The sequence below is a fragment of the Amblyomma maculatum genome, chromosome 10 (assembly GCF_055883805.1).
Source record: "Amblyomma maculatum isolate TAMU_Amacu chromosome 10, ASM5588380v1, whole genome shotgun sequence".
In the NCBI taxonomy this organism is placed as follows: domain Eukaryota; kingdom Metazoa; phylum Arthropoda; class Arachnida; order Ixodida; family Ixodidae; genus Amblyomma; species Amblyomma maculatum.
In genome coordinates this window covers 126,216,172-126,238,106 of record NC_139353.1, presented here as the reverse complement: position 1 = coordinate 126,238,106, position 21,935 = coordinate 126,216,172, and positions in this window count along the sequence as shown.

Here is a 21,935-nt window from a genome sequence, read left to right as displayed (position 1 = left end):
GCCTCGGGGCGAAAGGACGAAACAAACCAGGCCTCCCGCGCGCCCGCGCTCAAGAAAAGGGGAGAAAAGGAGAAAAAACAACAACAGCGCTTGCTCCTTGGCCTCGGCGCGTGGGGGGGTCCGACCGCCAGCTCGAATCTACGTGCGAGTCGCTTTTCACTGCTGCCTTACAGGGTTCCTATTGAACTCCCAGTGGGTCAGGCGTCGAAACCGAACGCGTCTAACGTGCCTCGAATGGTTGGACACTGTAATTTGCAATGAATGATGGCGTACAGCAATGGTTGTCCTTTAAGAACTCCTCAAACCTTGAGCGATGACAATTGGCACTTCAATATTCCCCAATCGGATCGCAAATAACTTGTGCCCACGAAACCTGTCCGCATTAAACACGCCATAGCGACCCGGATTAAACAGCGGAAGAGTATTGAGTATCAGTGACAGCGGAAAACGACCACCCCTATAAGCATACCAGGGCTGTTTCGCTCACACTATAAAAGTTACGCGACAATAGCGTCATCAGACTTTAAGATATCAGGACCTTAACATTATGTTATCATGCTTACAACAGTATCTGACAACTTTGCAAGGTTACCACGCAAATAATCGTTATATCCACGCAAGATGCCTTTGCGTGGCCTCGGCAATGACCAGACACTCGCCGAGTCCTCAGCACATGCTTGCCACTCATTCTCTGGCAACGGCGGATGCTGACAATGCTTTTCGTGCGTGCGAAGCGATACCAAGATTTGCTCATCTTGCATAGGAGGCGACCCTGTACATGTAGCCGGCAATCCTGCTACAACTCTCCGAGACGCCTGCGCAACAGCGCTTGGCGCGAAGAGCCGCTTTGGAGATGGAAGGGAAAGTTTTATTCATCCTATCCCGGCAGTGCTAATATCTTTCGAAGGTTTGTTGAGGCTACTGAAAATGCATCCCCCGCGTAAACAAAAAGTTATAACCAGCACTTGGGCTTCGCCTTTAAGGGCGTGCCGCGATAGCGTAAACTACCCTCCCCCAAGAAATATAATGCCGCGCTTTGGCCAACTCCTATGAAACTGCCTGCGTGGCATAGGTTAATGTCAATAGAAGGGTCCTAATAGGCGTATTCTAATATCATTGTCCTACACGTAACGACTTCCGCAGTTGTAGCTCCTGACAAACTTGCAGATCAGGCAACACTACATCCAGTCGGTTCTCGCTCTTATCAGCTACAAACTACCGCCTGCTAGCGCCGTGCTGGTTGTCTTACGCTCACGAGGCTGATGACGACGCTGAATTTTTGATGCAGCCAATAACACTGTCACGCTAACAAAGAAGGACAATCACAAACACTTCAAAAACAAACAACATGGATAACAAAAGTAATTACTTATTGCGCGGGAACGTCGTAATAATTTGTTTAAGGCATATGCAGAAAATCCCTGGAACCAATATCCAGGAAAATAATCAAACTCACCATTGTCCATAGGCGCGATAGGTAACGCAGTGTTAAAAGGCTACACCACCAATATCGAGTTGAATCAGTGCTTTAGAGGCTTCACTGATTATACCTACGCACATAAAATTACAAACACTGGAATATCCTGCTCCCCGAAGGGGTTTATTCGAATATCGTTGATTTCTGGTTAAGAGTATATGACCTGCCAGCAATGATTCAGGCGAAACTTCAGGATTGCGAACCCGCGAGGTTCGCCTTTCATGTTTTTGTACATGTCCAGCTGCATTCGAATAAGGGGACTGGAAATAGCAGCTGCAGCAATTCGCTCTCGTAGTGATTCACAAACGTTTTTTCTACCTATGTTTTCGTCGTAGGCTTCTTACGCACATGTGCATGCAAGTTGCCTCAATGATCATTTTTTCAGCAACTCCTGAATGTTTCTCTCAGAGCGATGTAAAAAACTTATTCAGTTGCCTTTCCTTTTTTTGTGGATGATTTGTGATGCCTTTTTATAAACTTCTTTTAACTCCCAGTTTGGTTTGAACAAAAGGTAGACATGCAACAACGCAGATGATACTTGCTAGAACGTAACCTAACAAATCCAGTTTAGGGAAAACGTGTGATTTAGAAATACACAACTTGTAATTGATTTCTCCTTGTTATATGTATTCAGTCTATTAAAACGAATCAAGAGCTTGAAACGTATTGACACATTGGTATTCTTTGAGGCGCCCATTGTCGCGCTCGAACATTTTGTGGTTCTTTTTAAACAGCCCATCAAGGACGTTATGCAGCCTCTGTAGCCTATTTCTTGGATTATCACGTAAAGGGGCTTATGTACGTCAAAATAAAAAAGTATATAGCGAAACGAAATACAACAAATATCTGCTTCATTAAGACAGAAAAAGCACCAATTTTTTGTATGGTTTGAATTTTTCAAACTATGGCGAGGATTCAATATTCATTTTATTATTTTCGTTTCATGAAAGCTTTCACAGAGAAATTGAGAAATCTGTGTTAAAGTTTTTCTTCCATAAAACTCTTGCCCTAAGTGTGCTTATATGTTTATTTCAGATGCCGAAGACAAGTAAGATGGCATCTCCAATATCGACGTTAAATATTTATTGCTATGGTTACAATGCATATGCAACTTTTAGGTAATGAGTATGTAAACATCTGATCTTTCATTTGAGAAATATAAACTTGTTCGCATTATTGAGAGTTATTTGTAAGGCTTCAGTACATATTCTAAATATATCTGGAGCCGCGTCGTTTTTAATCGTGACGGTTCCGATGTGATAGCCACTGCGGATATCCAGTGTCAGATTGTGTCGAACCCGCGACCTCCACCAAGATGTTACGGGGATGTACGTATTGTAACTGGCGCTGCGATTTGCTGAACTTGGCGCAAAGACTTCAGTACGTGCTAAGCATCTAATCTGTCATCGTCGTCGTCTTTCTGAACGCTTCGTCGAGCACGCGTTCCCCGGTCGTCGTCTTTGTCTGTGAGCACATCACATTGGTCACATGTTTCAGGGTAACACTATGCATATCAGTTATACATAATTTAAAAATATTGGCGTAGCTTTTATCATGCTGCTAGTAGACTAGGAGAAAGGAGAATACGTAATTATCTTTTTGCGACCGCCGGCAGTGACATAGATTTGTTAGTAAACTTTCCGCTGGTTGCTTCGCCGTTAACTTAGGGTTACGTTAGCGTCTGCTGGAAGTTTGCAGCGCTTCGTCATACTACTGTTGCAACCAGAAACCTGATGTTTAAATAGTTTTAGTCAGCGTCCGCAACAGCGCACCGGTGAACGAACAACGGGGCACAGCATGCAGTCACCAGTATCAGTTTAACATTTATTCCAAGCACCACTTAGTGCTTACTACCAGTGAAGCGCCATGAATTTTCACAACTTTGCTGCTCTATACCGCTTTGCGTATTCAGGGCGATGATAGATTAGCTGCTCTCCAGCCCTTTTTGCTTACCTTACGTGCAGCTTTTAGGGAAAGTTTCCGGTTTGTTGTCTGTCGATCAACCGAAATGTTCACTGCTCAGTGAGCTAAGCAAATCGATCACCTGTTTCAGCAGTGTATGTTCGCGACTGCGTTTTATGTCAGTGGTTTCTCTGGTTCCAACACTAATCCACATTTCTTCTTTTCTCTTTTGAAAAGCTCCTGCAAAAAGTACTCTTGCTTAGAGACGTTGATTTCAAATTTTCAGGTGATCGAACTTGGCAAAGATTTTGGTCGTGTTGTCTGCTGTCCTGGTGTTCCTCGCATTTCTGGGTGTGCTCGCTGTTCTTCTGATAGGATCGCATGGTGAGTAACAATTTTGCCGCCAGCAAAGTTTATATTCGGAAGGTAGCAGTCACCCAATTACTTAGTTGATCGCGGCTCATATACGTCTCAACCTTGTCCTTCATTATTCGAAGTTTTTTGGCGAGATGTGGTCAATTAGGTGAGTTGTGGGGCCATTCCATGTTGCAGAAAAATAGGGCTAGCTATCAGGCCGCGTAAACGTTTCAGCTGTGATCGCCAATGTATACCTTCAACTTGGGTTTATGAAGTGTTCAAAAAAGTTTTAATGCGCAACGTTGATTTAAAAAAAACAACATTTTTCGTTCTTTATTCAGATGTCTCATTGGGGGGTTGTTTTTGTGATTAAAAAAAAGGTAATAACTCGCGTAAGCAGAATACATATAGTGCCAAATGTTTCTCGCACAGGCCCATGGTGATACCGGCGACCTCAGACAGCGCAAGACTGTGTCCTAAATTCCAGTGCCAGGGCACACGGGCAGTGTGACTTCAAAATATGTTGCAACCAGAAACCTGATGTTCAATAGTACAGCTAGTCATACGCAACCATGGTGTTGTTCACCTAGGACGATCCTACGACTGCTTTCGCAATATTATTCGGATAGCAGAAGCGCCGTAACAACCAGTCCCATAAATCTTTATTAGGAATATTTTAGGAATATGTTCGAAATATTGATATACTCTCCACCAGATGTCACCTACATTTTGCTGCTTTTACCTTGGACAACTTATACATGCTCTTTCCTTTCATGGGTCAGAATATCGCGGTTGCCATAAAGCGTTTCCAGCCACCGCGTATTCTTCTGCATCCCCAGATGGAGCCGACAACGGGAAAGGCAACAATGGCGATGATGTCAGTGATTTTGGGCCCAAGCTGAGCAGTGATGCGCACCCTTTGAGCGTGTACATCCCGGAGGAACGTCCCAAGCAGCCCTCGGTACAGACGGCTACCTCAGGTCAGTACTCTTATTTTGTGGCCAACTTTCTCATCTCCTCTCCTACCCTTCCCCTTTATTCCACCCATTCCCCTTCCCCAGTGCAGGATCATCATCATCATCATCATCATCATCATCATCATTAGCCTGAATATACCCACTGCACGGCGAAGGCCTCTCCCATATTTCTCCACTTAACCCGGTTCTGTGCTAGCTGCATCCACTTGACCCCTGCAAACTTCTTAATCTCATCCGCCCACCTAACTTTCTGCCTCCCCCTGCTACGCTTTCTTTCCCTTGGAATCCATTTTGTTATCCTCTCTTCGCACTACATGTCCTGCCCATGTCCATTTCTTCTTCTTAATTTCTACTAGAATGTCGGTAACTTGAGTTATTTCTCTGACCCACTTTGCACGCTTTCTATCTCTTAATGTTACCCCTACCATTTTCCGTTCCATACCCCTCGGGGTTGTCCTTAACTTAAGTAGAACTCTCTTGGTTAGCCGCCACGTTTCAGCCCCATAGATGAGTACAGGCAAGATGCAACTGTTGTATACTTTCCTCTTGAGCGATACCGGTAAGCTGCTAGTCATAATCTGCGAGTGCTTGCCAAATGCGCTCCATCCCAATCGTATTCTTCTTGTTATTTCCTTTTCATGGTCCGGATCTGCGGTTACTACCTGTCCTAAGTAGACATATTCGCCTACTACTTCCAGTATTTCGCTACGTAATGTAAACTGCTGTTCCTTCCCGAGGCTGTTGAACATTACCTTAGTCTTCTGCATATTGATTTTCAAGCCTACCTTTCTACTTCTCCTGTCTAGGTCGTCGATCATTATTTGCAGTTCATCCCCCGAGTTGCTTAGTAAGGCAATGTCATCAGCAAATCGCAGATTACTGAGGTATTCTCCATCTACCCTTATCCCTAACTGCTCCCATTCCCAGTCTCTGAATACTTCCTCTAAACAAGCTGTGAACAGTACTGGGGAGATTGTGTCTCCTTGCCTAACACCTTTCTTTATGGGAATTTTGTTACTTTCTTTATGCAGAACTATGGTTGCTGTGCAGCCACTATATATATCTTCCAGCACTTTCACGTACGGCTCGTCTACCCCCTGATTCCGCAATGCTTGCATCACCGCCGAGGTTTCAACTGAGTCAAATGCTTTTTCGTAATCAATGTATGCTATGTATAAGGGCTGGTTATATTCCGAGCATTTTCTGTCACCTGATTGATGGTATGGATATGATCGATAGTAGAGTACCCTTTCCGAAACCCTGCTTGATCCTTTGCTTGCTTGCAGTCTAAGGTTGTCCTGATTCTATTAGCGATTACCTTAGTAAATACCTTATACGTAACAGACAGTAAGCTGATTGGTCTGTAATTTTTAAGGTCCTTAGAGTCCCCTTTCTTGTGAATGAGGATAATGTTTGCATTCTTCCATGGTTCCGGTATCGTCGATGACACCAGGCACTGTGTATACAGGGTAGCCAGTTTTTCTAGCACGATATCCCCCCCGTCCTTCAGCAAATCTGTAGTTATCTGGTCCTCTCCAGCTGATTTCCCCCTTTTCATAGTTTCTAGTGCTTTCTTGACCTCGTCCTTCGTCACTGGTGGAACGTCTGACTTTTTTTCCCTACCGCCAATCTCATTACGGTCCTGACTACTTTGGCTACTGTAGAGATCTGTACAGAACTCCTCGGCTACTTTGACTATCTCTTCCATATTAGTGATGACGTTGCCCGCTTTGTCCCTTATCGCATACATCTGGTTTTTGCCTATGCCCAATTTCTTCTTTACCGCTTTAAGGCTTCCCCCGTTCTTTACAGCATGCTCAATTTTCTCCATGTTATACTTCCTTATATCGGCCACCGTGCGCTTATTGATTAGCTTTGATATCTCGGCCAATTCGATCTGGTCTGTTGGATTGGAAGCTTTCATACTCTGGCGTTTCTTAATCAAATCTTTCGTCTCCTTAGACAGTTTGCCGGTATCCTCTCTAACTATCCTACCGCCTGCTTCTACCGCGCACTCAGTAATCATATCTCTGAAATTATTGTTCCTTGCCTCTAGGGTAATGTCGCCATCCAGGATAGCCAACCGGAATTATTTCTGGTTAACATCTCTGCCCCCCGCCCTCCTTTTCTTTACCTCCTCCAAAGCCTCAGAGCGAATGACAACTGGAAAGCTGAGGAAACTCTGTCTCATTCTGTTCTGGCTAATAATTGATTCCGTATTGTTTGTCGAGTTTATGTTTGTTCGAAGAAAGAAACGCACTTCATCCTACAAACGTTGGGGACAAAATAAGCATTTTGTCACAGTCGATAGGTTTAAACACGGACCGCCAAGGGCGAAACGGAAATCCTTTTGAATGGGAAGACGTGTAAGTTCGCAGGAAAAAACAATGTCGTATTGCTCGTAATCTGCGCCTGATAAAGGCTCCTTAGACGGCATTAGTATTTTACAGCTATACAGAGCACAATAAAGCTTAAGGTAGTAGTTTTGCCAGTAGAAGATATCAGGCAATTTCCGTAACTCTCAGCTTTGCTGGGTGTTTTCGTTTTGCTTCAAAATATGCTTGCTTTTAAATGAAATAAATGTAGAAGGTAATGCATAGATGGGGAACTACTTAACTTAACTTACCTAAGCATCCTAAATAGCCAAATATCAAAAATGAGGTGGCTTGCCATTCTTTTTTATGCTAGTTTCAATGAATAGTTACTGTCAGCGTATTGAAAAACTTTGTACTGCCTGAAGACGCACGCACCCGCTACCAATCTAGATTGGAATGTTGCAGAGCACACTTAGTGGTGGTGCCGCGTTCTGCATATTGCCGCGAAACATACATATATACACACACACAGGGCGAGGTGGCCCGCAGGCCCCCCAAATTGCACTTATTGATTCTGGTGCAAATTTATATCTCCGCTTTTTGCGATCTCTTCACCGCCAGTTCGATGAACTCTCACGTACTGACAATCTACAGAACTGAGAAGTTTGCATTCCTCTTCATGCATTTAAGAGCGGAGTCAGAGGCTAAGAAAGTCACGCGTATTTAGTAGTGTGAAAAAAGCAGGTACAAAATTCAACCTCCGCCTTAAGGCTGCGAAACGACAATTTTAAAGGATGCCATCTACTGCCTCCCTCTTTCGTATTACCTTTTTGCACGCATGATCCCAACTGCTCGCACAATCACTAACTTCTATTGCGTTTCTCCATGATACCTAATATTACTAAGTTGCATGCTTTCCTAAACTACTACATTGTGCATTTGGACTACGTTCACGGACTCCCGGAGAGTTATGCATTGTCAAAAAGCCCAATGGCAGCATTGCTGTACATTTTGCTTGCGTCGGCTGCCGCTGTAGCAAAAATTACAGGGTGGCGCTTAAGTCTTCTTAAGAGTCGCAATGGCAAGAGACACTCAACAGGACTCTTTTTTCTTAACTGCATTTCATCTTTTCTGAACTGTCGGCAAATATTATCATAATCGTTATCGCTACAGTCATTGTCATTATCAATGAAATGAACCGTCATTGTCATCGCCGCCCACATCCCTACGCTGGCAAAAGAGAATTACGATTTGTTTCACACGAGCCTCGTGTTAAGTACCGGTTTGCGCATTCGGCTGGGAATTAACGGGATAGTTATTCGAGTCGTGGTGGAGACACATTTTTACGCCGATTGAAAGACGTTTTCTGCTTGCGCTTTCTGGACACAATCTCTGCTCACCTTTTCTGCTTACCCCAAGGAGCAGACAAGGAGGCTTTAGCATTAATATGTGTTTATGGGGTGTTTATTAGGTGTAGGTTTAGAAGTGCTATGTTCTACCTTGATCATCTTTCTAGCGTTTGGCGAGCTGTGATTGATGAGAGAGGCAAGGCTGGCGAGTGTACAAAGAGGCATCTGCAATGCTTCCTCCCTCGCCATATGTGGTCTCTTTATATGGGGTTTTGCGAAGACCAGTGGGCAAGAAGCCCGGATGCTGCATAAAAGAAGGACTAAAATAACGCTGCTCTAAAATTTAAAAAGTAGTTTTAAAAATTAAAAAAATCGAAATCAACTGCAGGGAATTTAGGTGGGCCAAGAAACAAGGAAAACAGCGTTTGCCGCTGCGCAGTGAAACAGCTGTGATCGCGAGAGCCGGCATAAAACCTCCAGGACAGTAGTCGATATTCCCGACATACTGAAATAGAAAAACACGTGTGTGTCACCACCCCTTTGTTAGTGGTTCTACGAGTACAGCTGGTACCCTTTTCAGGCTGACAGCTTCTGCTCATTTTACTGTGAGTTCTTGCCACTGTTGGTGCGATTTCTTTTTTTTGTGCGTGGTGTATCTCGCCCTTTCGGCGTCGTATGCGTATATTAATATTTCATTTTATTAGGAAAGGAGATTAGAACCTTAGGTTGTTGGAGGAAAGGAGATTAGAACCTTAGTGCTGTGTTCGCCGGTGGTCTCTTATAATAGTTGGTGTTAGCGCTTACACGAGATGCCTCACTGACTACCCCTCTAAAGCGTTTTTATGCATCCAGTTGACGCAGTTTCGAATAACTGCTTAAATGATGTATAGGTTAGCTACTTTTTCAGCAACACTTCGACGAAGCGTTAGGTTTACGGGTTTTATATGTTTCCAGTCATAAAAGACGTACAAACAGAAGTGGCGCCAGAATAGTTAGAGATGCCTGCACTGTTCTGACCCGAGCCATTCAAAACTTTATTTCTTCTTCTGTAGCGAGTGGGTGAGTGAGTGAAAACTTTATTGGATATTTCAAGGGTTTCGCGGTTGTGAAGTCTCTGTCGTCTTCTCTGGCGCTGGCGACTTGAGGCTTCTCGTCAGCAAGGGTGGGCCCCTATTCCAAGGCTCCACTGAGTCGTGCTGCATCAGTCTCGTGCTGCACTAAGGCCCTTTGGGTCGCGAGCTCGCCGCTGGTGAGCCGACTCTCCCATTGCTCCGCACTCGGGTCTTCGTGTTGGTGGAATGCTTTGTTGCGTTCGCATTCCCACATGATATGATAAAGTGTAGGTGTGGCATCGCGCCAAGGGCAGGTGGCTCTGTATTGTGTTGGGAACATTTTATTAAGTATGTGTAGGTTAGGAAAGAAGTTGGTCTGTAATCTGCGCCAGCCGGTCGCTTCTTCCTTTGTTAGGGCTTTGTGTGGTGGTGGATATCTAATTCTAGCTCCCCTATGCAAGTGCAAGATCTCTGCGTATCCCCCCTCGCAAGCCTTTAGGCGGAGCTCCGGAGCAGTTGACTGCCCTGCTCGGAATGCGTAACCTCGAGCTAGGCTGTCTGCCCTTTCGTTCCCCCCTATGCCCGTGTGGCCCAGGATCCAGATTAGGTTATGCCTGGGTTTCTCCTCGGCGGAGGTTGCCCCGCTGAGTATTTTAAGGGCTGGTCTGCTGATCCTGCCCCTCGTGTAGTTCCTGCACGTCTCCTTCGAGTCCGTCAGTATGTTGAGAGATCGGCCCGTTCTGTAGCCTTCTGCTGCCGCCAGCGCGACGGCAATTTCTTCGGCCTCCGCTTTGCCGGCGACCTTTGCCGTGGCACACGTGATCATGTTTACTTCCTTGTTTACCACTACCGTCGCGGCTACGCGTTCTCTCTCGCGCGGATATACGGCAGAGTCCGTGTATACGGTGTTGTCTACCTGGCCTAGCCTTCTCTCAGCGTACTCGGCCCTCGCTTTTCGTCTGTTTTCGTGAAGATTGGTGTCCATGTTTTTCGGCAATGGTCCCACGTTAATGGTTTTCCTAAGGTGGTCCGGTACGTCCGCGTATCTGTCTACCAGTCCGCTCGTGTCCCGACCCAACCTTCTTAAGAGAGCTCGTCCCGTGGGGGTGCCTCTGAGTCTCGTGATTTGCGTACTGTAGCGAACTCTACACTGCGCTACGTTTGCAAGCCGTCTTCGTGACACCATGCCATGTGACCGTTGCCTAGCAACTGTTACGTGCTATAGACCGAGAGCTGAGCCAGGAGTTGGAGGAGGGAAGAAGAGGAGGAAAATAGAGCAGAAAGAAGAAGAAAAGAAAAAAGAAAAAGAATAAATGAAAAAGAGGAAAAAGAAGAAAAAGAAGAGGAAGAAGTAAACGAAAAAGGAGAATAATAAGCTCAAAAGAGGAAGAAAAAGAACTAGTAAAAGAGAGATAACATGGCAGTTGGTAGAGGCGAACGACTACAGCGTTCAGCTAGGACAGAAGGTTCGTTCGAACGTTGTAACGGCAGCACTTTAAATCCAGGTGTCCGCAGGAAACGTCGCTGCAATGCTCACAGCTGCCAGCATGCGGCCTTATCTCTGCGATTCCAGCGCACGAATCGATTGCGTATTGTTTGTTTTACTCATTTCTTTGCCACGAGAAGTAGCCTTATAATTTTCTTTGTTGCGCAAGACGCGTTGAGATATTTCTCGATGATTCCAGCCATTCGCGTATGTTTCCAAAATCTCCCAGGTAATCCTAGTCAGCGTTTGCAGTTTCATATCGATCTTTATTCATAGCCTTTAAATCCAGCGCTGACGCGTGAAATGGGCATTCGTAGATCTACAACCGCCGAGCACGCTTGTTGCTATCACCGCCGCTGACTGCTTGGTTGTTTTGTGGGCGCAAGTCAGCCCAATAAAGAGTCTCATTCAAGTGCAATGCAGTGTCTTTGTATGTGACTACCGGGCTTGTCGGTACTACGTGACATCTGGTGGAGCTGCTGCCCATCGTGTTTCGGTAACCCATTCAAGCCAAGACCACATCCCTGCTCCTGTCGCCCTGGGGGACAACCCTATAGGTTACCAGCAGCTCCGACAACACCCCAATTTGAACGGCAATCCGGGACAAGGTTCAGAGGACTGGATAGACCGGTACGAACGATTTGCCGCTTTCAACAATTGGGACGAAGTTTTGAAACTCCGAAACGTGCTCTTCACACTTGATGGAGCAGCTTGGACGTGGTATGAAAACACAGTCTTCGCTAACGATGTGTGAGGACTTCACGAAGGAGCTGTCGAAATAGTGCGCTAGCGTGTTGAGGAAAGAAAGAGCGGCGCTCCTTCTCCGGTCCAAAGTCCAGCTCCCGAACAAGCCCCTCCTTCCCTACGTTGACGAAGCGAAACGCCCCTTCCGCGGGTCAGCCCAAATATGACTGAATATGAGGTAGTTAAATGTTTGATACGAGGCACCAAATAATCTTCTTTTGAATTCCTCATGAGAAACCCACCGTAAACTGTAACTGAAATTTAAAAGGAAGCATCCTCAATAGAACGGACCCTAGACTCCTCTATTCCACAGTGAAATGAGAAACAACGACGCCACAGCTGTAGGTGGAGATAACCTGCATGAAATTATATGAGAAATCGTTCGAGAACAACTGCGCCGGTTGCTGCCATCATCCCAGCAACCCCAGGCAGCGACGCTCGCGGACGCCGCCCGTGATGAAGTCCAGCAGGCAGTGGGGAGTCCTCAAAAAATGACTCCGACGGCTGCTGCTCACGAAGCAACATCGATGAGCTATATTATTGCACTGCGTCGTCCTGCCCCCGAATTGATCTTCCAAGCCCTCGCCACTACTGTCCTGTTCCCCAAAGTCGACCCTCGGCCCCCGCCCGCCAAGCATAGGAACGACTCTCAAGGCTCCTGGAATGCGATGCCTGGAGGACGTCTAATCACCGACCACTCTGCTTCATTGTGGTGACGTTCGACACATTACCGCAAGAGCTACAGTAAAGGGATGCACCTACCCTACCAGCTACCCTACAGCAATGCTGGCGGGGCGTGGTCGTGAGCATGGAATTTCTGAAAGAACATCGGGCGATAATCGACCTCCGCTGAAAACGTTTCGAACTCTCGTCAGACAGCGTCATAACATTCACGACGGCATCGATGCGCCACATCTATCGAAACGTCTTCGACGGAGATTTGACCGTGCCGCCGCGATCTAGCATCGTCGCCTGCGTGGGGCTGATGGCGTTGACGAAGGAAGCACCCAGTTGTTCTTAGAGCGTGGACTGGGAATTGGAAGAGACGTCGCCCATTTCCGTCATGGATAAAGCTCAAGTGCTGGTCCCGAGCGTCATCGAAGAATACCGTAATCTGAACAAAGACACGGCGATCGCTTTCCCAGACGAGCTAGCGGAGACCCGAGATATCGTCGCTCTCGCCAGCCAACCTGAAGACAATACACCCAACCGAGCCAAGCAGCCCAATTTCGACATCAACGCAGCACTATCCCAAGACAAAACAAGACCGGATGAGCACTTGTCTTGAAAACTACAGCGAGTGATTTTCTTCAGCGTCGAGGTGTGGCAAACTCCGTTAGAAAAGCACCCCATCATAGAGCAACACGCTCGACCGCCTCGTCAAACCCCTACCGTGCATCACCACACGAATGCCAGGCCATACATGATTAAGTTGGGGAAATGCGTCGTGATTGCATGGTTTGGTCATTGAACAGCCCCTGGTAGGCACCAGTCGTTTTGGTAAAAAAAAAAAGACGGGACACTTCGTTTCTGCGTCGATTGCCGCAACCTAAAGAGCATAGCAAAGAAGGATCTCTACCCTCTCCCTCGCATCGATGACACACTGGGCCGGCTCTGGAATGCAGGGTACGTCTGATCGATCGACCTGAAGAGGGGCTATTGGCAAATTGAGGTCTACGTGATAATTCGCGAGAAGACCGCATTCATCCCACCGGATGGCCTATTCGAGTTCAAGGTGATGACATGTGGCCTCTGCACCGCACCAGCCACGTTTCAACGAGTAATGGATACTGTCCTGGCAGGCTTGAAGTGACAGATGTGTTTCGTATACATGAACGACGTCATTGTCTTCTCGTCAAACTTGAGTACCACCTGTAACGGCTGCGGACATTGCTGGATGCCATCAAGTTACCGGGCTTAACGGTAAAACAAGAGAAATATCCCTTCGGCTATGAGCAACTGCAGTTCCTAGGTCACATCGTAAGCAAGGATGATGTTCGCCCTGACCCGGAAATAACAGCTGCGATCTCGCACAATTTCCACCGCCTGCCGACAACAAAGCTAGGCCCAGATTCCCTGTGCTGGCGCTCAATATCACCAATTTATCAAACTTTTCGCGCATCGCCGAACCGTTGACGCGGCTTAAAAAGGCTGACGTACCTTTTAAATGGGAAGCGCCGAAAGCAGAAGCCTTCAACACACTTAGGTGCTGCCTACAGTCACCTGCTGGCTTTGGCCACTTTGATGAAAACGCCGAGACCGAAATTCATACCGACGCGAGCAGCGTAGGCCTAGGCGGCGTTCTCGTTCAGAAGAGTGCCGGACAGGAGAACGTATTAGCATACGCTAACAGGTCTCTGTCAAAAGTAGAAGTCAACTACTCGAAGACCGAGAAGGCGTGCTTCGAGATAATCTGGGCAACTTCAAAGTTCCGTCTATACTAATACGGTCGACCAGTGAAGATGGTAAGTGATGGCCAGGCGCTCTTCTGGCTGGCTAATTTGGAATATCCATCCGGCCTCCTTGCCCGATGTAGCCTACGACTTCAAGAATTTGACGTGACTGTACTTTATAGGTCGGGCAGCAAGCATTCCGCCGCAGAGTGCTTATCGCGCGCTCTCGTCGACGCTTCCCTAAAGGACGATGACGATGACTCCTTTCTGGGACCAGTAAGCGCCAGCAGGTTTGCATAAGAGTAGCGATCAGATCCTGAGTTCAAGGACCTATACTCGGGGACAACTTTCTTTGGCAATGTGGTGAAAGCAACGGAGCCAAAACGCACCAGCTCATCCGCACAAGCATATATAGCCTCCGAAAATGTAGCAGTGAATGCTCTGGATTGTTATACCATTACGGAACTTTTAAGCTTATTATTGTATCAGGCTTAAACTACAGTAGTGGCCAGTATATTGGGAGTTTAATACGCAGCGTTTATGTCGATGGCTGCGCGGCCTTTAAACAATCTCGCAAAGCGCAAGCAGCGTACTCGGAGCAGGGTGGGATGCATCTGCTGCTTTTCTACGCCCATTTCTGCGCGCGCTCGTAACTCGCGTCTGTTTTTGACAGCGTATAGGTCAACCGCAGCCAAGGCCATCTACTCGGAACTACATGGCATAGTAACACAGTTAGGAAAGCCCCGCCCTCGTAACTTTGGCTTAGTTGCCACAGACATTTGTCCCCGAGTATAGCTGATTACTTGGAAAGCAAGACCGCCTCCCCTCCCGCTGCGTTTAAGCGCCAGTTATCGTCATTCGTCTTAAGCAATGACGTCCTCGTAAAGAATTCTGCTCCCAACAAGACCGCGCTACTTACTATCGTGCCTCAAAGCCGCAGGCAGGATATTCTTAATCTGTTGCGTGACGAGCCGACAGCAAGGCATTTCGGGTTTGCGCGACTGTGGCATCGAATCCAAAAGCACTACTGGCCGCGACTGCCTGCCGACGTTTCCCATTAGTGAAAACGTGCCACGAGTGCGAGCGCTGCATGACGCCACCAGTCAGACCAACTGGGTTACTGATCCCGAAACCAGCCTCAACTCTGCCCTTTCAACAAATTGGGATGGATCTTCTCGGCCCCTTTCTTTGTTCACCAACCGGTAACAACTGGATCATCGTGGCCACCGACTACCTTACCCGCTAGGCCGAAGCAAAAACACTGCCCAATGGTATCGCGGCAGAAGTCGCCAAGCTTTTTTTGCGAACAAATTCTCTTGCAACACGGCGCTCCAGAAAGTTTCATCACGCACAAGGAAATGGCATTTACGGCAGAGCTGACGCAAGTTATCCTAGAATACGATCATAAGGAAGCTGCACTGCATAGGTGGGGCTGCAATTGTACCGCAGCGTGACCCAAAAATGCTGCTTTTAGCAGCTTGGTTCGCGATAAACTACCGAGCACATTCAGCAGCATTACAGATACGCGTGTGACACATAACGTCTTCGCCCAGGCGCCCTCGATGTAGCCTAGTTATCTGACACATGTCATGCAAAGCTTCAACAGAGCGTGCAATCTGATCGCTGTAAGGCCATGCAGGTGGCGCGAAAATGCCCTAAAAAGCCGCCTCAGAAGTGTTTGCTCTTCTCGCGAGGGTATATGTTACAGCGCAGCGATCGACGCAGCAAACTTCATTGCAGGTTGCCTATATCCGCCATCGACGAAGAACTTCGTATTATCCCGAGACAAATGGACGTACGGGAACGTCACAACAAAACGATTGCGGACACGATTGCAATGTAAGTCGGTGCTGAAGAGAAGACAAGGGACGCCATTCTACCCATCTACGCTTATAACACCACCGTCCATGAGACAACCTAGTTGACTGCGTTCAGCCTTGTGTATGGCTTGGAGCCCACACAGGTCCTGGTTGTGGCCGCCTACCTTCATCGTGCAGAGGAAGCCCGAAGACTCATCCTAATGTGCATTAAAATCAGCAATGAACCGACGCCTGACGTTATAACTAACGACGACATGATGCTACGTTCAGGCCGGGAGAAAAAGTCTGGGTTTGGACGTCGGTTCACCACCGTGGACTGAGCGAGAAACCTTTATGCCGATACTTCGGCCCGCACAGGGTGCTTCGCCGACTAGGACAATTGAACTACGATGCCGTTCCCGACGGTGGGACAGCATTTAAGCGGCGCCGAACGCACCCAGAAATTGTGCATGTTGTACGCCTTAAGTCATGTTACGCGCACTAATGGTTACTCATGGTTACTTCCCAATGTTCATGTTATTTCATGTCTGTTTATGTCGATGTGTTTTAAGGTGATAGTAATGCCATGAACTATTCAACGCTTTATTTCTTTTTCTACAGTCGCCGGCATGCGGCCTTATAATTCCGATTCCAGCGCAGGGATCGACTATGTATTATGTGTCTGGTTGATTTCTTTGGCCGCTCGAAGTAGCCTTATCATTTTGTTTGTTGCGCAAGATTTGCCGAGATATATCTTGAAGTTTCCAGCCATTCGCGTGTGTTTCTACAGTGTTCCAGGGCATGCTAGTCACCGGCTGCAGTTTTAGCTCGATCTTTCTTCGCGGCCTTTAAATCGAGCGCTGACGCGTGAAACGAGCATTCGTGGATCGATGACTGCCGAGCACTCCTGTTGGTATCGCTGCCACTGATAGCTTAGTTGATGTTTTTTTGCGGGCACCAGTGAGACCCCAAAAGAGTTTAATTCAAGTGCAACGCCAGTGTCTTTATTTGTGGCTATCGGGCTTGTCCCCACTACCTGACAGTATAGATTGCTTTCTTTAACCAAAACCTTCTTGGACAATATTCGAGATAAACTGACACTTCTTTAATATCGGGTATCGCTTACCCCTCACTTGTTTTGACGTTTTTGGTGCTGTTTTTATTCTGAAAGCTGTGCTCACAATTTTTAATGCGCCTCTCTCACAGACCCAAACCGACCAACGCGGCCAACTCTCTCCCCGACGCACCCCCCTGGAGTACAGATCTGTAAGTTCTCAGTCTTGTCCAACTCGAAAACGCAGTAGAATATGAAAATTATTTCTGCGGGCAAGGTTTTGTCGCAATGAGCTCACGGAATGCCTTTACAATATGTAGAACTTTTGTTTTCAATTCGAAATGTTATTTGTACGTATATTTCTCCCACATCCGGGCATTTTTCTTGCCGTTTTTCAGCGCCTGTTTTGTCATTGTTTCGCCTGCAATATATTACGTGATAAGTATTAAGGGTGACATGTGTCTTAGTGGCCTCCGTATGCAATTCGAAGGAAATGGCAAATGAAGGCAATAAACAGCCACAAGGAGACCGCTTGCGTGCCAACTAAAATTTGTGCTTATCTATGTAGCTCAATTTTCTCGTGAAGAATTTCACTATTTCATTAACATATCGTCAGATATAAGCCAGTCTACATGGGACAGCGTTAAAGGCCCCGCTCTGCAGGAACTCCGGAATGCGCGTAGTAGCGATTCACGGCGCGTCTAGTGAAAAATCAGACATGACTCAGGCAAGTGGACCCGCATGGGCGACATTACCACGCACTGATTGGTTGAGGGGTTGAGTGACGTCGCGAAACCGCAAAACATGGCCGAGGTTTCGGCCGCTACCAACTGTGGCTTCGCTTTTAAGATAGCAAGGTGAGATCGGAAACCGCCCACAGTCGAGGCTCAGAGGCCGAGTTAGACAAGCTGTTCTTATTCAGATGCCACGCACACACGTACAGGATTGGCCACTCTTAGGGAGATATGTGCGGAAGTTGTTTCGGTGTCTGAAGCGTCGTAGCGTCCAAAAATCCAAATACTGAAACAAAGTGACGCACGCACAGACGGACCTAGAAGTGGCTGTCAACATGGGCCATCATTTTGTTTCTATGCCAAGCGGTGTAAAACAGACTACTGTCTCTAACTAAACGTTCACTGCTGACACGTTCAACCTGAGAGTTGATGAACCTGTACGTACGGCGTCTTTAGAGAAGGAATTTATATCTAGGTCGGGTAGTCCATCACTCACCTGCTGTATTAAGACTGTGTGCAGGTAAGTGTGCCGGGAATGATGGCACGTACTAAAAGAGCGACGAAAAAGGAGCCACAAGCGGAAACCACAAATGGGAGCCATTAACCCAATTTTCAAACTCTTTAAAGGTGGAACCTAAGTGTTCATATATATATTTTTGCTATCTCTTATTGCGCTTTAGCCACAGAAACGGCTTTTATAATTTGAGCAACTTCGCTTGATTATAGCATATCAGCTGTGTGTTAGTAGGCCCTCAATGCGCAGTGAATATCTCTTAGTCCATACTGCTGCCGTAACGTAAATACATCGGCCTTAATTTGTTTTATAGCAGCCCTTCCAATGCAGTTATGAAATTGAAAACGAAAGCAAACATTTCAATATTCATGCTCATGTTCAAATCAGTGTACTGAAGGGGGACTCCATATTAAGACAGAGTTAAGCACCCCGTTGCACATGAAAAATAGTGGGGCTAAAGATGCAGAAAAAAAGAGAGAAAGCAATTCGCGCATATCGTTGCAACTGTGTGCGTAGAAGCGACGACCATTTTAAGATATTGCTACGTAGCGGCACGCGATGACAACAGGAGAACAGAGGACAGAAAGAAGATGTTCGATGGTCGTGAGATGACGTTTAATGAATCTGTGAGCGGACCTAGAGCACGCGCTCCTGCCCACGCCACTGCCCTCTTCCGCCTTCGTCCGTAACATGACCCGGGGACACCGAGCGATCGTCCCGATCGTAGACTAAAAGTTTACCGATGATGATTCCATGGAATGACGATGGTCATGCCTAGATGCTTGAAGAAGAGGAAGAAATAAAAATAGGACGGCTTGCCGGTACGATGTCAGATATGTGGATGATCCGCCTCTCCTAGAGCTGTTAGCTATCCGTCACCAGTCCATGGGACTAACGGCACGAGGTCACATCGGGCAGCTTGGGCGGGGGTTGCGTGTTCGTGTCCATCGGTTCCTTCGGGTCATTCGAGTCCTGCGTCTAGGTTCTGATTGGTCTGCCGGTTCTACTTGTCTTCAGGTCCGGGCTGGGGGCTGAACGGTGGTAATTAGTCAGGTCTGGCTTTGAAGGACTGGGGCGAAGCTGCTCGGAGATGTCCCTGGGCCCTAGGTCGATTGTCCCGGCTTACAGATGGCGTTGATGCTCCAAGGCGATGATGGGGATGACGTACGCCGCACCTCCAACCAAATGTTACATGGCGGCAAGCGATGATAACAGGAGAACAGAGGACAGAAAGAAGATGCTCGTTGGTGGTGAGATGACGTTTAATGAATCTGTGAGCGGGCTGAGCGCGCGCGCTCCTGCCCACGCCACTGCCCTCTTCTTCCTCCTTCGTCCGTAACAATATCATGGAGTATCCCCCACCCCTCTCCCTGCGTGGCCGAAGAATCCCGAGCACACCAAGGCCTGAACGTAGCTTGAAGCCGATGAGCATGAAAGCCAGGAGTTGGTTACACGGGAGAATCAAGCCCAGTACCTTTGAATCCGACTGAGTCACACAACCTCTAAGCTGCGCAGGCGAAATCCTACGGCTTTGATAAAACGAGTCTTTATGTCGCTATCAGGTTACCTTTCTCGTAATGTTGGCGCTTACGGTGTAATGACAATCTACATGCGTGAAGGAACGTGCAGACAATTGGAAGGTTTGTTATTCGGCAGCGGCAGATTGCATGTAAATGAACGACGATTTCAAAAAGGAGAAACAGATTGGAGGAATCTTGCGTCTGAGTCATTCCTTTAAAGAAGGTCACTAGATAAATATGTGTAATGAATGAAAAGGCAGTCAGGTGGGCCGAAAACTTCAACATTTGGCTTGGTACTCTGCAATACGGAAGAAGATGTTAAGAAAGTGAGCATAATGAATTACCATGCTGTGAGAGTCCTGGGCAGAACGAGAGAAAGATGGCGATACGGTATCAAAGAGCACTGAACAAGGGTAGACGGGGTTTCAGTTCACAAGTCGAGCCAACGTTTTGACAAGTGGACTTGTCTTCGTTTGGTCCATATGAAGAAAAATCCACTTGTCGAAACTTTAGGCCGACCTTTGAAATGAGGCTCCCCCTGTATCCTTGTTCAGTGCTCTTTCGTAGTATGCTAAGAGGTAGGAAATGTGTATACAGACACATTAACTTCTCTCACAAGCGCGAGTCCTGTTTTCTGTCGGCAAATAAGAAAGAACAAGAAATGCGTGTAAATTTTTGAAGTTTGCTGCCAAGGACGTAGTGTTATGTTGTCAGGCTACTGACGGCGATAAAGTATTGGAAGGCACAACAGAAGAAAGAGACCTAATTGTTTTGGGGAGCTGGTAGGTCTCACCTTGCCCCGCTGCCAGAGCACTGGAAATAAACACCCCCTTTACTATTTTATCGTAACAAGTTGGTGGAAGGCGCCCCGCTTTAACCCTTTTTCACAACAAACGGCACTGCAAGACCACCTGGAGCTTCACCGCAATCGCCACCTTGCCGGACTGTCGCCGATCCCGACCATTATGGACTACCAAACCGACTCCAACCGTCCAAACCGCGACGCTGCAAGCTATACTGGTGACAGGCCTGCAACCCACGTGAAGGAGGTAGCAATCGGCCTGGCTGCCTCCCGCCCTCAATCTAAATTCATCCTATCCGACTCGCGAGGGGCCTTTCGGAATTATGAGCTGGGCTGGATAACGCCAACAGCACAAATAATACTTCGGATAGCAGCTCGGGATCAGAATCCCCAGACTACCTGGGAATGAGGTCGCCAACTCGGCCGCCTGCGCACTTACTAACCGGGCCCCCAGCGTAGACCCTACTGATCTGGACCAGGACACACATCCTCTCATAACTTTTCAAGAAATCTGTGCCTATTACCGGGACTCGAACCGTCAGTATCCAGCTCCTCTCAAAGGGCTAGGAAAAGCGGTCGAAAGAATGCTTCTTATACTTTTACTAACACTCTACAGTGCCCGGCAGTACTCAAACATTTCGAGCCTTGCTTTTCTGGCATCTTCACTTTCTGTGGAGAGGTGGCTGACACCTTTAACATGGTCTGGGCATGCCAGCTAAATCCTTCTCTTTTGCCTATAACCCCCTCCCCTACCCGAGACGACTGGGAGGCGGCCCTGCTCCGCTGCCTGAATCTAGCGGTACAACAAGCACTGGTCCTGCGAGCTCTTGTGGCGACCCAGACCAATGGAGACCCAGAATAAGGGACTCCACCTAGTATTGTAAAGGGGAGCGGCCCATTACGGATGGCTCTCCAAGCCACCTCTCTTTTTGTAATAAATGCTTTCACCCGTAGAGCCCTATTTCGTCCAACCCTAAACAAGAACCAGGATCGTTTGCTGGAGAAGAGAGTGAGGGCATTCAAAAATGGTTACTTCATGGTAAAAAAGGTAGTCGGTACAACCAGTGGGACTGTGTCACGATGCTATCAATGTCGTATTCTTTCTAACCTGGCGATGACCTGGTTTGAGAATAACGAGGAATACTTGTCAACTTGGGAACATTTTACCGCAGAGTTAGAACAGTGTTTTGGCGACTATCTTCTTAACATAAACCGGGCTGAGATGACGGTTGCTAGAAGACCTCAATCGCCCGATGAAACGTGCACCGCCTACACAGAACAGATCCTCAGATTATACAAATGCACGAATTCAAGCAAGCCCAAGGGAGACAGAGTCAGCCACATTTTCAAGGCTATCGCGGATGATGTTTACAACTTCTTAATCGCCAAAGACAACCGTGACACTCTCTCCGATGTCATTGGACACATCCCTGCGTTTCAAGCTCTAAAATGACGTCGAG